At 42.6% G+C, this 11,117-nt stretch overlaps 2 long non-coding RNA genes across 2 annotated transcripts; both read left to right on the forward strand.

The window, feature by feature from the left end:
- LOC136967893 (uncharacterized) lies at positions 1-482 on the forward strand. Its single transcript, XR_010879539.1, has 2 exons — positions 1-195; positions 380-482. It is a non-coding gene; the product is annotated as an uncharacterized lncRNA (long non-coding RNA).
- A 6,081-nt stretch (positions 483-6,563) lies between these two features.
- LOC136967764 (uncharacterized) lies at positions 6,564-7,422 on the forward strand. The gene is made up of 2 exons (XR_010879518.1): positions 6,564-7,135; positions 7,320-7,422. It is a non-coding gene; the product is annotated as an uncharacterized lncRNA (long non-coding RNA).
- The last annotated feature ends 3,695 nt before the right edge of the window (positions 7,423-11,117 follow it).

The following is an 11,117-nucleotide window of genomic DNA, read 5'->3' on the forward strand; positions in this document are numbered from 1 at the left end:
TGACCGGCTTTTTGTTTTGATGTTTCTGGGCTGACTTACGTCATCACGTAAGGTGCGTGCAGCTGTGAAGCGCTAAATTACCTGAAAGAAGTTTAATGCAGACGTTGTTATAAGGAGCAGCATTTCGTTTATGGATGGTCGTGTGGTGAACATGAGTCTACATTTGTATGGTTTCCCTTTGGAAAGCGGAGCGAGGTAATTTGTATATGTGTCAAACTTGTCTTGTAATATTTTACCTCCGCACGTATAATTGAATGTAATTGTAGCACATGTTCGAGACATGATCACATGTTTGTAATAGTAGCACATGTTTCGAGACATGATTTCCTTTGTGCTATATGTGTATTTACATTGTTGTATTTGTGTATTCTTTGTGTAGTTTTACGGTGTCTAGAAGTCTTCGTGTACGATGTATGTTGATGCATAGTACTACAAAGAAATCAACGTCGAACGGCGATAGCTAATAAAGACATCAGTGAGAACCCTCTGCCTCCTCGTACTTCCGTCAAGGGGTTGCTAACAGTAAAACTCGACGCTTCAGCAAGATTCGACGTTGGAGTAAACGCTTCAACAAGACTCGACGTTGGAGTAGCAAGATCGGTTCAACAAAGACTGAAAGCAGGTCCTATTCATTTGGTGCTTTGATAAGTTTAATATACGTTAATGCAGAGTTGTATTAGCTGTATTTACGTGGCTAGGTATTTGAAAAGTTTGAATGTCTGACTTATGGTGTTGCACAAAAGATTGTTTCCTGTTTGTTAAATATTGGAGTGTCAAAATAGATGTCTGATACGAGTAGGTCAGTACCCTATTTAAAATTAAAGACAGACAAATGGAGAAAGACACAATTATGCAAACAGCAGCACAAGTTAGGGAAATGTCAGCCTCTGCAGAGGAATCTAACTGTCCTTCAGAAACGCAACAAATAAGATCAAGTTCACGAAAGGGAAGTCTTACAAAGAAAGGCCTAGAGATGCGTAACCAGGAATCGAAGAAACACGAGAAGGCTTTTAACAAGGCTTATGACTCCTGGAAGCAATTAGCTAAAGAAACTAGGTCTACATTAAAAACTTTCTGCTCAGGTGAAGATCTTGACCAAATCCAGAGAGACGTTCAAAACAGACAAGATATAGTTAGCCAAGAGTATGCCCCCTTGTTACGCAATCAAACTACAACACCAGAGATTATTAAAAGAATGGATACCTGCACCACGCTCACTACAGAAATATGTGATGTGGTGAGCAAACGATTAGAAACATTAGATGATACTCAAAATGAAGAAACTGTCAAAGAAAGAGTTAGACAAATGTTAAACAAAGATGAGTATGAATCTGTTTTTGGTTGTACAAACACAGATACAGTCGTGTCAGAGTCATCTCAAGATACTAATATATCCCATGAGATTAAGTCAAAGACCTCCTCGGCTTCCAGTAGGAGAGCTGATGCAGAAGCAGAACTTGCAGCCAAAATAGAGCAAGCAAAAGCCATGCAAGAAATATATGATCAGCAAGCAAAACTGCGCAAAATAGAGACTGACTGGAAGCTTAACGAAGTAAAAATGCAAGCAGAAATTAAACAGAAAGAAACTGAGATGTCTTTAAGACTTGATGAGGAGAAAACAAAGCTTCAGATGCTACAAGCAGATAAAGAAGTTAAAGTAGCTGCAGCTCGTGTAAAGGCATACAATGATTTTGAGGACAATCCTGAAGATTACAACAGAGGTGAAAATGAAACAGAGTTTGGTGCAGAGGAGTGTAATAACAGATTCCAGCTAAATCCTAAGGCAGAGCCATTCCAGCACCAACAAACCTCTCCTGAGGTGAAGACTAGTCAAGAGACTGTGAGCTTAGCCCAAGCATTAGTAAACTCCTTAAGTTTAAGTCGACTTCCTGTTCCAGAACCAATTATTTTCACTGGTGATCCACTAAAGTTTGTCAACTGGAAGATGTCATTCACAGCCCTCATTGACCGCAAAGTAACTCTAGCAAATGAGAAGATGTTTTACTTGAAAAACTACCTGGCCGGAGAAGCTCTAAAGGCTGTTGAAGGATTCTTTTATAGAGACTCGGAAGATGCGTATCGAGGTGCCTGGCAGGTCCTTGAAGAAAGATATGGCAATTCTTTCATTGTTCAGAGAGCCTTTCGCGAAAAACTTATGAAGTGGCCAAAAATTGGAGCAAATGATCCTCTCTCCTTGCGAGAGTTTACAGACTTTCTACAAAGCTGTGTTGAAGCAATCCCGCACGTAAAGGGTTTGTCAATCCTGAATGACAGCGAGGAAAACTTCAAACTACTCAAGAAACTACCCGAGTGGATAATAAGGAAATGGAACAGACTTGTGGTTGAAGAGTTGGATGCGTCTGGTGACTATCCAAGCTTCAAAAGGTTTGCAGAGTTTCTGAAAAGGGAATCCAAGATAGCTTGTAACCCTGTAACCTCTTCACTTTTTATGAGCTGTAAGGTCTCAGAAGATAAATTCCCAAAAAGGGTCAAAGCGCTCAACACAACAGTTAAGGTTAAGGGTGCTGCAACAAAAACACAAGAGTTCAATCAAACGAAACCATGTTCTGTTTGTGAGAGTGAAACCCACTACATTGCCAAATGTCCGACCTTTGCAGCAAAGTCTACAGACGACAAAAGGTCTTTCATTCGTGAAAAACGACTTTGTTTCGGATGTCTCAGAACGGGACACATTACCAAGACCTGTAAGAAGAGACACACTTGTGGCATATGTGGACTGCGTCACCCTACTTGCTTGCACGAAGACAGAGTCAAGGGAGCAGTGAAAGCTTTAAGATCAGACGCAGAAGTAGAGACTAGTCAAGAAGTCCAAAATGTTATGTCTTATGCACTGACACAACGTGCTTCTGCTACGTCCAGTATTGTTCCTGTCCTCATCTCTACAGGGGAGGAGCCACAAAATGAAATACTCACTTATGCTCTACTTGACACCCAAAGTGACTCTACTTTCATCTTGAAAGACATTCTTGATGAACTAGAAGTTAACAGTCAACCAGTGAAGCTTAGGCTCAGTACCATGACAGCCAATGATACTGTCACCACTAGTTTTAAAGTCAGAGGTCTACGAGTTCGAGGACTCAGTGGTGGAAACCCCATTAAGGTGCAGCAAGCCTATTCATGTGACTTCATCCCTGTTGACAAGTCGTATATACCAACCAAAGAGACAGCTTTGCAATGGCCTCATCTTAAGCACATAACAAGTGAGCTGTCACCACTCCAGAGCTGCGATATAGGGTTGCTGATTGGATACGACTGTCCTTCAGCATTGGCTCCGTTAAAAGTAATTGTTGGCAGTGAAAATGAGCCTTTTGCACAGAAAACGGAGCTTGGATGGAGCATCATAGGCCTTTGCAACCCCCATCTGGACAGACAAGGAAGCCAAAGCTTCGTTCATCGAGTCTCAGTGAAAGAGATATCACTTCCATCGGCTAATGATGTTTTGAGGGTACTGGAGTCGGACTTCAATGAGAGGAGCTATGAGGACAAACATGTGTCCCAAGAGGACGTTCGTTTCATCAGTCTTCTTAGCGACAAAATCGAGCAGAAAGATGATGGACATTATCAACTACCTCTTCCCTTTAAGAGTAGCAGTCCTCCTTTACTACCTAACAACAAAAGGCTAGCTACTGCTCGACTGCATCACCTTAAGAAAAGGCTGAAGACCAACCAACAGTATTATGACAATTATAAGGTCTTTATGGAAGAGATGTTTAGCAGGGGAGATGCAGAGCCAACCCATCCACCATCTGAGAGAGAAATGGCATGGTATATACCACATCATGGTGTATACCACCCTCTAAAGCCAGACAAGTTGAGAGTGGTGTTCGACTGTTCTGCAAAATTCTGTGGTGTTTCTCTCAACGATACTCTGCTCACTGGCCCAGACTTGATCAACTCCTTGGTGGGAGTACTTTGCCGGTTTAGGAAGGAAGAGGTTGCTGTGACCTGTGACATCGAAAAGATGTTCCACCAGTTTCGTGTTCCTTCAAATGATAGGAATTACCTGAGGTTCTTGTGGTGGGAGAATGGAGACTTGGAGAAAGAACCTCAAGAGTACAGAATGGCTGTGCACCTTTTTGGTGCTGCCTCATCCCCTGGATGTGCCAACTTTGGCCTTAAGTACTTAGCAGAACAGTACAAGTCTGAGTACCCGTCAGCGTCGTCATTTGTGAAGACAAATTTTTATGTGGATGATGGCTTGATCTCCGTTCCTTCGATCCAGGAAGCTAAAGAGCTTGTCATTGAGTCTCAAGCACTGTGCAAGCGTGGAGGTCTACGACTTCATAAATTCAATTCGAATGAGAAAGAAGTTCTACGCTGTGTAGACTCTTCAGAATGGTCAACAACCACCACACCACTCAACCTTAACCCTGAAACTACAGGACACGTTCTTGGCATTCAGTGGTCCACAAAAGATGATACGTTGAGCTTTGATGTCAAACTGAAGGACCAGCCAGTAACACGTCGTGGGATACTGTCAATCACTGCTTCAGTGTATGACCCTCTTGGAACCATCGCTCCCTTCCTTCTTAAGGGAAAATGCATCTTGCAGGAGTTGTGCCGTAGGAATGTTGGATGGGATGACGCCATTCCTGAGGATGTGCTTCCACGGTGGGAGGAGTGGAAAAATAGCCTCCAGGGGCTGAAGGACTTCAGCATTCCAAGGTGTTACCACCCTCCGTCTTTCAGTGACATAGTCAGGACTGAGCTGCACCACTTCTCAGATGCAAGCAACATAGGATATGGTGCATGTTCTTACCTGAGGTTCAAAAATGACAAGAATGAAATACACTGCAGTCTTGTGATTGCCAAAGCCAGAGTGGCACCCACAAAGATCAAAAGTATTCCACGGTTGGAATTGACCGCAGCTGTTGTTGCCGCAAAGTTGAGTTCTATGTTAAAGGCTGAGCTGGAGATGAAGATTGATCAGGAGTTCTTCTGGACTGACTCACAGGTGGTGTTAGCATATATTAATAATGAAGCAAGGAGGTTTCATGTATTCGTGGCAAATCGGGTTCAGCTGATAAGAGAACTCACAGACACAAGCCAGTGGTTTTACGTAAATACATGTGAAAATCCTGCTGATCACGCCTCAAGAGGTCTTTATGCTTCAGACTTAACGACAACAACCTGGATATCAGGACCTAAGTTCCTGTGGGAAAGAGAGGTGTGTCCCACACTCAACTCTTCAAATAACTTACTCGTGGGTGACCCTGAAGTCAGATCAGCTCAAGCTCTTGTTACCAAAGGCAATGGCAAACCAGACTTCCTTAACCGTTTCAGACATGTATCCTCTTGGAGAACACTCCTTACAGTAGTTGCTAGAATAAAACGGCTGGCTTCAAAACAACAATGTCCCAATGCTATTATAACTGTGGAGGAGTGCAAAAGGGCTTCTGAGAGTGTGATAAAGCTTCTCCAAGAACATGTTTTCTCCCAAGAGATAAGGATGATCAAAAAGGGAAATGTTCTTCAGGACTCAAGTACACTCTTTCAACTTGACCCCATCTTGAAAGATGGTCTCCTTCATGTCGGAGGAAGGTTGAAGCTATCATCTCTTAGTGAAGAGTTAAAACACCCAGTCATTTTGCCTAAGGACAATCATATCACAGATCTTATTCTGACCCACTACCATACCAAAGCATGCCATCAAGGGCGGTATCAAACACTAATGGAGCTCAGATCCAATGGATTTTGGATTGTAGGTGGTAGTAAATCCGTTGCTAAATTGATACATAGATGTGTACGATGCAGAAAACTCAGACGGCCAACAGAGGAACAGCGTATGGCTGAGCTTCCTACAGAGCGTGTTGAGGCCTCGGATCCGTTTTCTTACTCCGGCATGGACTGCTTCGGTCCATTCCTTGTAAAGAAAGGTAGGAAGGAGTACAAGAGATACGGACTCATCTTCACGTGCCTCTCCTCTAGAGCTGTTCACATCGAAATGCTCGAAGATCTGACAACAGACATGTTTATCAACGCTTTAAGATGTTTTATTAGTCTTCGCGGAGCAATACGTCAACTCCACTGTGACTGTGGCACCAACTTTGTAGGAGCTAGAAATGAGCTCAAAGAAGCTCTCAAGGAATGTGATGTCAAGACTCTTGAAGTTTTCCTACTCGGAAGACAATGCGAGTTCATTTTTAACGCTCCTTCAGCAAGTCACACTGGTGGTGTCTGGGAACGCCAGATTAGGACTGTGCGCAGTGTGCTGAATGTTACGCTCTCTCTGTGTCCTGGCAGACTTGATGACTCCTCTCTTAGAACCTTGTTCTACGAAGCGATGGCTATCGTTAATAGTCGTCCATTGACAGTAGATGGTATTAATGACCCAAAGTCACTGGAACCGTTGACGCCCAACCATCTAATAATGATGAAGTCAAGGATTGCTCTTCCTCCGCCAGGCACATTTGTGAAGGAAGACCTCTATGCAAACAAAAGGTGGCGCAGAGTTCAGTACCTCATAGAACAGTTTTGGAGTCGGTGGAAAAGAGAATACCTAATGAACATATCTCTACGGCAAAAGTGGCATGTTCCCCGACGAAATGTTAAAGTTGATGACGTAGTCATTATCAAGGAAGACATGCTGCCAAGAAACCAATGGCAGTTAGGCCGAGTGGTTGAAGTCACTCATGGAAGTGATGGCCTAGTTAGAAAGGTGAAAGTTCAAACCAGTGAGCGATCAAAACCTAATCAGAAACACACTAAATCTACAATAATCGAAAGACCAGTTCAGAAATTAGTGGTCTTACTTGAGAGTAATACATGACATACTCATATCAGACGAATGGTTTCTAAATGTGATTTGTCAAATTGTCAATGCATTTACTTGTCTGAGTTTGTGTGGTCATCAAGGTTAATATCATGTATGATTTGTTTCATGTGTTTGTTTATCATAACATGATTGGTGGGAGTGTAATGACCGGCTTTTTGTTTTGATGTTTCTGGGCTGACTTACGTCATCACGTAAGGTGCGTGCAGCTGTGAAGCGCTAAATTACCTGAAAGAAGTTTAATGCAGACGTTGTTATAAGGAGCAGCATTTCGTTTATGGATGGTCGTGTGGTGAACATGAGTCTACATTTGTATGGTTTCCCTTTGGAAAGCGGAGCGAGGTAATTTGTATATGTGTCAAACTTGTCTTGTAATATTTTACCTCCGCACGTATAATTGAATGTAATTGTAGCACATGTTCGAGACATGATCACATGTTTGTAATAGTAGCACATGTTTCGAGACATGATTTCCTTTGTGCTATATGTGTATTTACATTGTTGTATTTGTGTATTCTTTGTGTAGTTTTACGGTGTCTAGAAGTCTTCGTGTACGATGTATGTTGATGCATAGTACTACAAAGAAATCAACGTCGAACGGCGATAGCTAATAAAGACATCAGTGAGAACCCTCTGCCTCCTCGTACTTCCGTCAAGGGGTTGCTAACAAACACTATTATGTGCTAAAACCCCCCTTAGAATGCTCACTACATAATGTGTCTTAACATATTGACAACGGAGCAATCACATGAGGATTTAAATGTAGTTTTAGTGAGAAAATCTCCACTTCATGTAACAAAAGGGCAGTTGCTATCTCATGATTTGGATCTCTGCTGCCTCGTCCAGGCTGTCTAATGGCTTTCAAGATGGCTCGGGAGGACAGAAGAACAGAGTGCTCGCTTTTTGTCTTCTTTGCAGAGTGTTCCTTAAAGATCTCCTGAATATCTCAACCCCCAACCCCCCTTGAAATACGACATCCAAATGATCTGGCACAGAACATCTCTCTCTCTCTCTCTCTCTCTCTCTCTCTCTCTCTCTCTCTCTCTCTCTCTCTCTCTCTCTCACTCTCAAAGCAGTCCCTCCCCTCTCTCTCATACTGGCTTCCCTAGAGAGTCTTTGGCCCCAAGACATGATTATGTGATAGCCACCATCTTACATTTGAATAAGATGAAGACATTGTGTATTTTCACTTCATATGGTAATCAATTAGGCTGAAACCAGTATGTAGTTGTGGCAAATCATGGTCTGGTTACATGAATTGCTCAGAGTTCTACATCTTGGGACATAAAAAAGCAGATACTGCAAACATCAGAATCATAAATAATCTGGAGATAACACTAACATCTACCAACAGCTTGACCTCCGAGTTGAAAGTATTGGAGTCTTTTTTTTTTTTTTGCATTATAATGGTTTTAAACCAAAGTCTTTCTAAGTAATTTCATATAATTTGCAGAAACAAACTTCTAAGAAGACAGACTGTACTCTTAAATGCATCTGTCTATAATACATTACAATGTTTAAATAGAGTTATAGATTGAGGGACAGCTTTTCCACATGTCCCCACTGTTTTGCTGTTCTGGTTTAAAAATAGCTTCAATCAAGTCTTACTACTTCACATGAATGACTTATTAACACCATATCCTCATAATCCTAGGATGTACTGCAGAGCACAAGTTAAGAATTAGCACCGAATTGCCGTCATTATCCTTATGCATTATGTGGTGTCGCTATTTTGAAATAAAACTTTCTTCAATGTTTGGATTGTCAATTGTTAAGACCAAAACCACTGCGACTAAACGGCATTGAAATGCATGGACAGTGTAACTATAATTACTGGGTAAAAAATACTCAATGCCTTAATCCACATGGTAATAACGTAATTAAAGTGCTGTTTCATGGTCTTCATAATCTTCTGTGACAAGGCTTAAAATTCAATTAACCCCATTTTAACACTTTGTTTCAACTTACTCGGGAAGGCTAATTTGCTCAAAACTTACTTCACTCGTTATAATTACTGTATGTCTGGAGAATTTCCTGATTCTACAACCATCAGTTGTTTATCTCAGCAAAACACTGATTCGCCATGGACGTCACCACAGAGGCTGATAGAATTGTTTGACACAATTGCCACCCAGTGAGAGGGCTGGAACCAGAGCCATCATTTGTAATTCTACGCCTTTTCATTTTGAGACAGATTGAAGCAACATATCCCCAAGATTCATTCACCATATAAAGTCCCCTATATAATAGCAGATTGTATTTTATAACAATAGCACACATGTAATTACATGTGTTATACTGTTAACACACTGAGCAGCAAACATCTTTGTCTTCTATGCAATTACTAATGCATCCCATTTCATTTTAGTTCTCCTTCTCCTTCCATTTTCGCAGTGACATATTGAGCTGGCAAAACTTTCCATGTGCCTTGAGAGAAGGTCGTTGGACCAGCCCAAAGCTAGCCGCTGAAACATAGCCAAGATTTCCACTGGTGTCATTCAGATTAGCATTAGACGTGAACGCATTCCCTAAACACATCAGACGCGCGAAGGACAGCTAGAGCCTCTATCCAGACAAACTGCCCAATTGTTAGAGAAAAACAGGGAAAGAAATAAGATTGGTTAGGCCTAATTACATTTGTAAGCTGTCTATATAGCCTATTATGATTAAACACAAAATGGCAATTTTACGACTAGACCTTTATACGACGTGATACAATGAAATACAATGAAGTCCTGTATTTGATATAACTTTAAATAAATGAGCCAATGTGTTATGTCTGCGATGCATTCTGTAACCGTTTTTTTACTCGGGGTGTTTTCTGTCACTAAGCGGTTGTGTGGGATGGGTTGATGGCAAACCACGGGGGAATTGGTATTGATCTACTTCACCGTGTTTGGAAGGACAAACGCGCACCTGGACTTCATCAACGCTGATTGGACAGCGCAGCTTGCCGCGTTCGGACGACAGCTGAGGACGGTCGGTTTGAGTGTCATGGCCCAGCAAAGGACAAAGTGGGCTACGTTTATTCACGACGATAACACAAAACACCAACAACAGTTTTCTTTAAAAACAAAAAGTTTAAGTAAGCTTTGTAATGGAATTCGTGTGTCATTTTATGGTTGTTGAGTTCTGGCCAACTGCCAGCTTTCTCTTCCGTGCACTGTTAGCCTATAGGCTAACAGTAGCCTACTGTTCTCAGTAGTAGTTAGGCTAGCTTCCACGTACATTCACTATACTTCTGTCAACCCACAGTCGCTGTTCCATTGCTGTGCCTTTTATATTTTTAAACAGGGCTTTGACAAACGCAACATAACAGCAAATAGTATAATACCACAGTTCTGACAGGTACACAAACACTAGACTGTGTTGACAAACAATCCTCACACCAACTTCTCTCAAGTACATTGCAACTTTTCAAACATGTAACATTCTCTCTCCTCTCTCTCTGTCTCTCTCTTAAAAAATCTCCTAGGTCCTTCAACCGGAGCAGGAGCTCATCCTGAAAGGCAGCGAGAGGAACAAAGCGTGGCACAGGGGCGGAGCGGCTATTTTTACCCAGGCCCAGGAGTGTGTCAGCCACAGAAGGTGAGGCGGGAGGGGACTGAAATTTTGGAGCCGTTTGGGAGCGGGAATCAGGTAACGTTAATCATCCAGACAGCAGAAACATTAACTGTGCATGAGGCTCTGTCTCTGGGCATTGCATTTACTGTACTTTCTTCAAACAGTGGCAGTGGGTGTGTGTCTGCCTGTGTGTGCGTGTACAGTGTGTGTGTGTGTGTGTGTGTGTGTGTGTGTGTGTGTGTGTGTGTGTGTGTGTGTGTGTGTGTGTGTGTGTGTGTGTGTGTGTGTGTGTGTGTGTGTGTGTGTGAGAGTGAGCAAGCAGCCGTGTGTGCTTGATTGTGAGTGTGGGCAGACTGTGTTTTGTGTGGAGGTGAGACAGACAGCACTTGTAAACTCACAGAGTGCTCTCTGCTCTAAGGACAGCCAGCGGCCCCCCAGTGGAATAAGCGACATCTTTTCCAACTTACTTTCAGGACTGAGAAACCGCATCTGGGACCGAAGACTCTGTCCTGCAGCAGCAGGGTAAGTCCCTTTCTGGCGGCCCTGCCACAACACTGACACCACTACACATCACGTCCTGTGCTCTACCACCTAGCTGAGTGCTTACAGCGTTTGTGTGTACACACACCATTGTGAAGACGAGGCTTTTACAACAGTGTTGTCTGTCTCGGATGCGGTATAATGCCCGCTATAATGCCTGCAGATTGGGAGACTGCTGATGGGGCACATTTCAGCCATGGGTAGTGCAGAGGCAGGGATC

The sequence above is a fragment of the Osmerus mordax genome, chromosome 23 (genome assembly GCF_038355195.1).
Source record: "Osmerus mordax isolate fOsmMor3 chromosome 23, fOsmMor3.pri, whole genome shotgun sequence".
Classification (NCBI taxonomy): Eukaryota; Metazoa; Chordata; class Actinopteri; order Osmeriformes; family Osmeridae; genus Osmerus; species Osmerus mordax.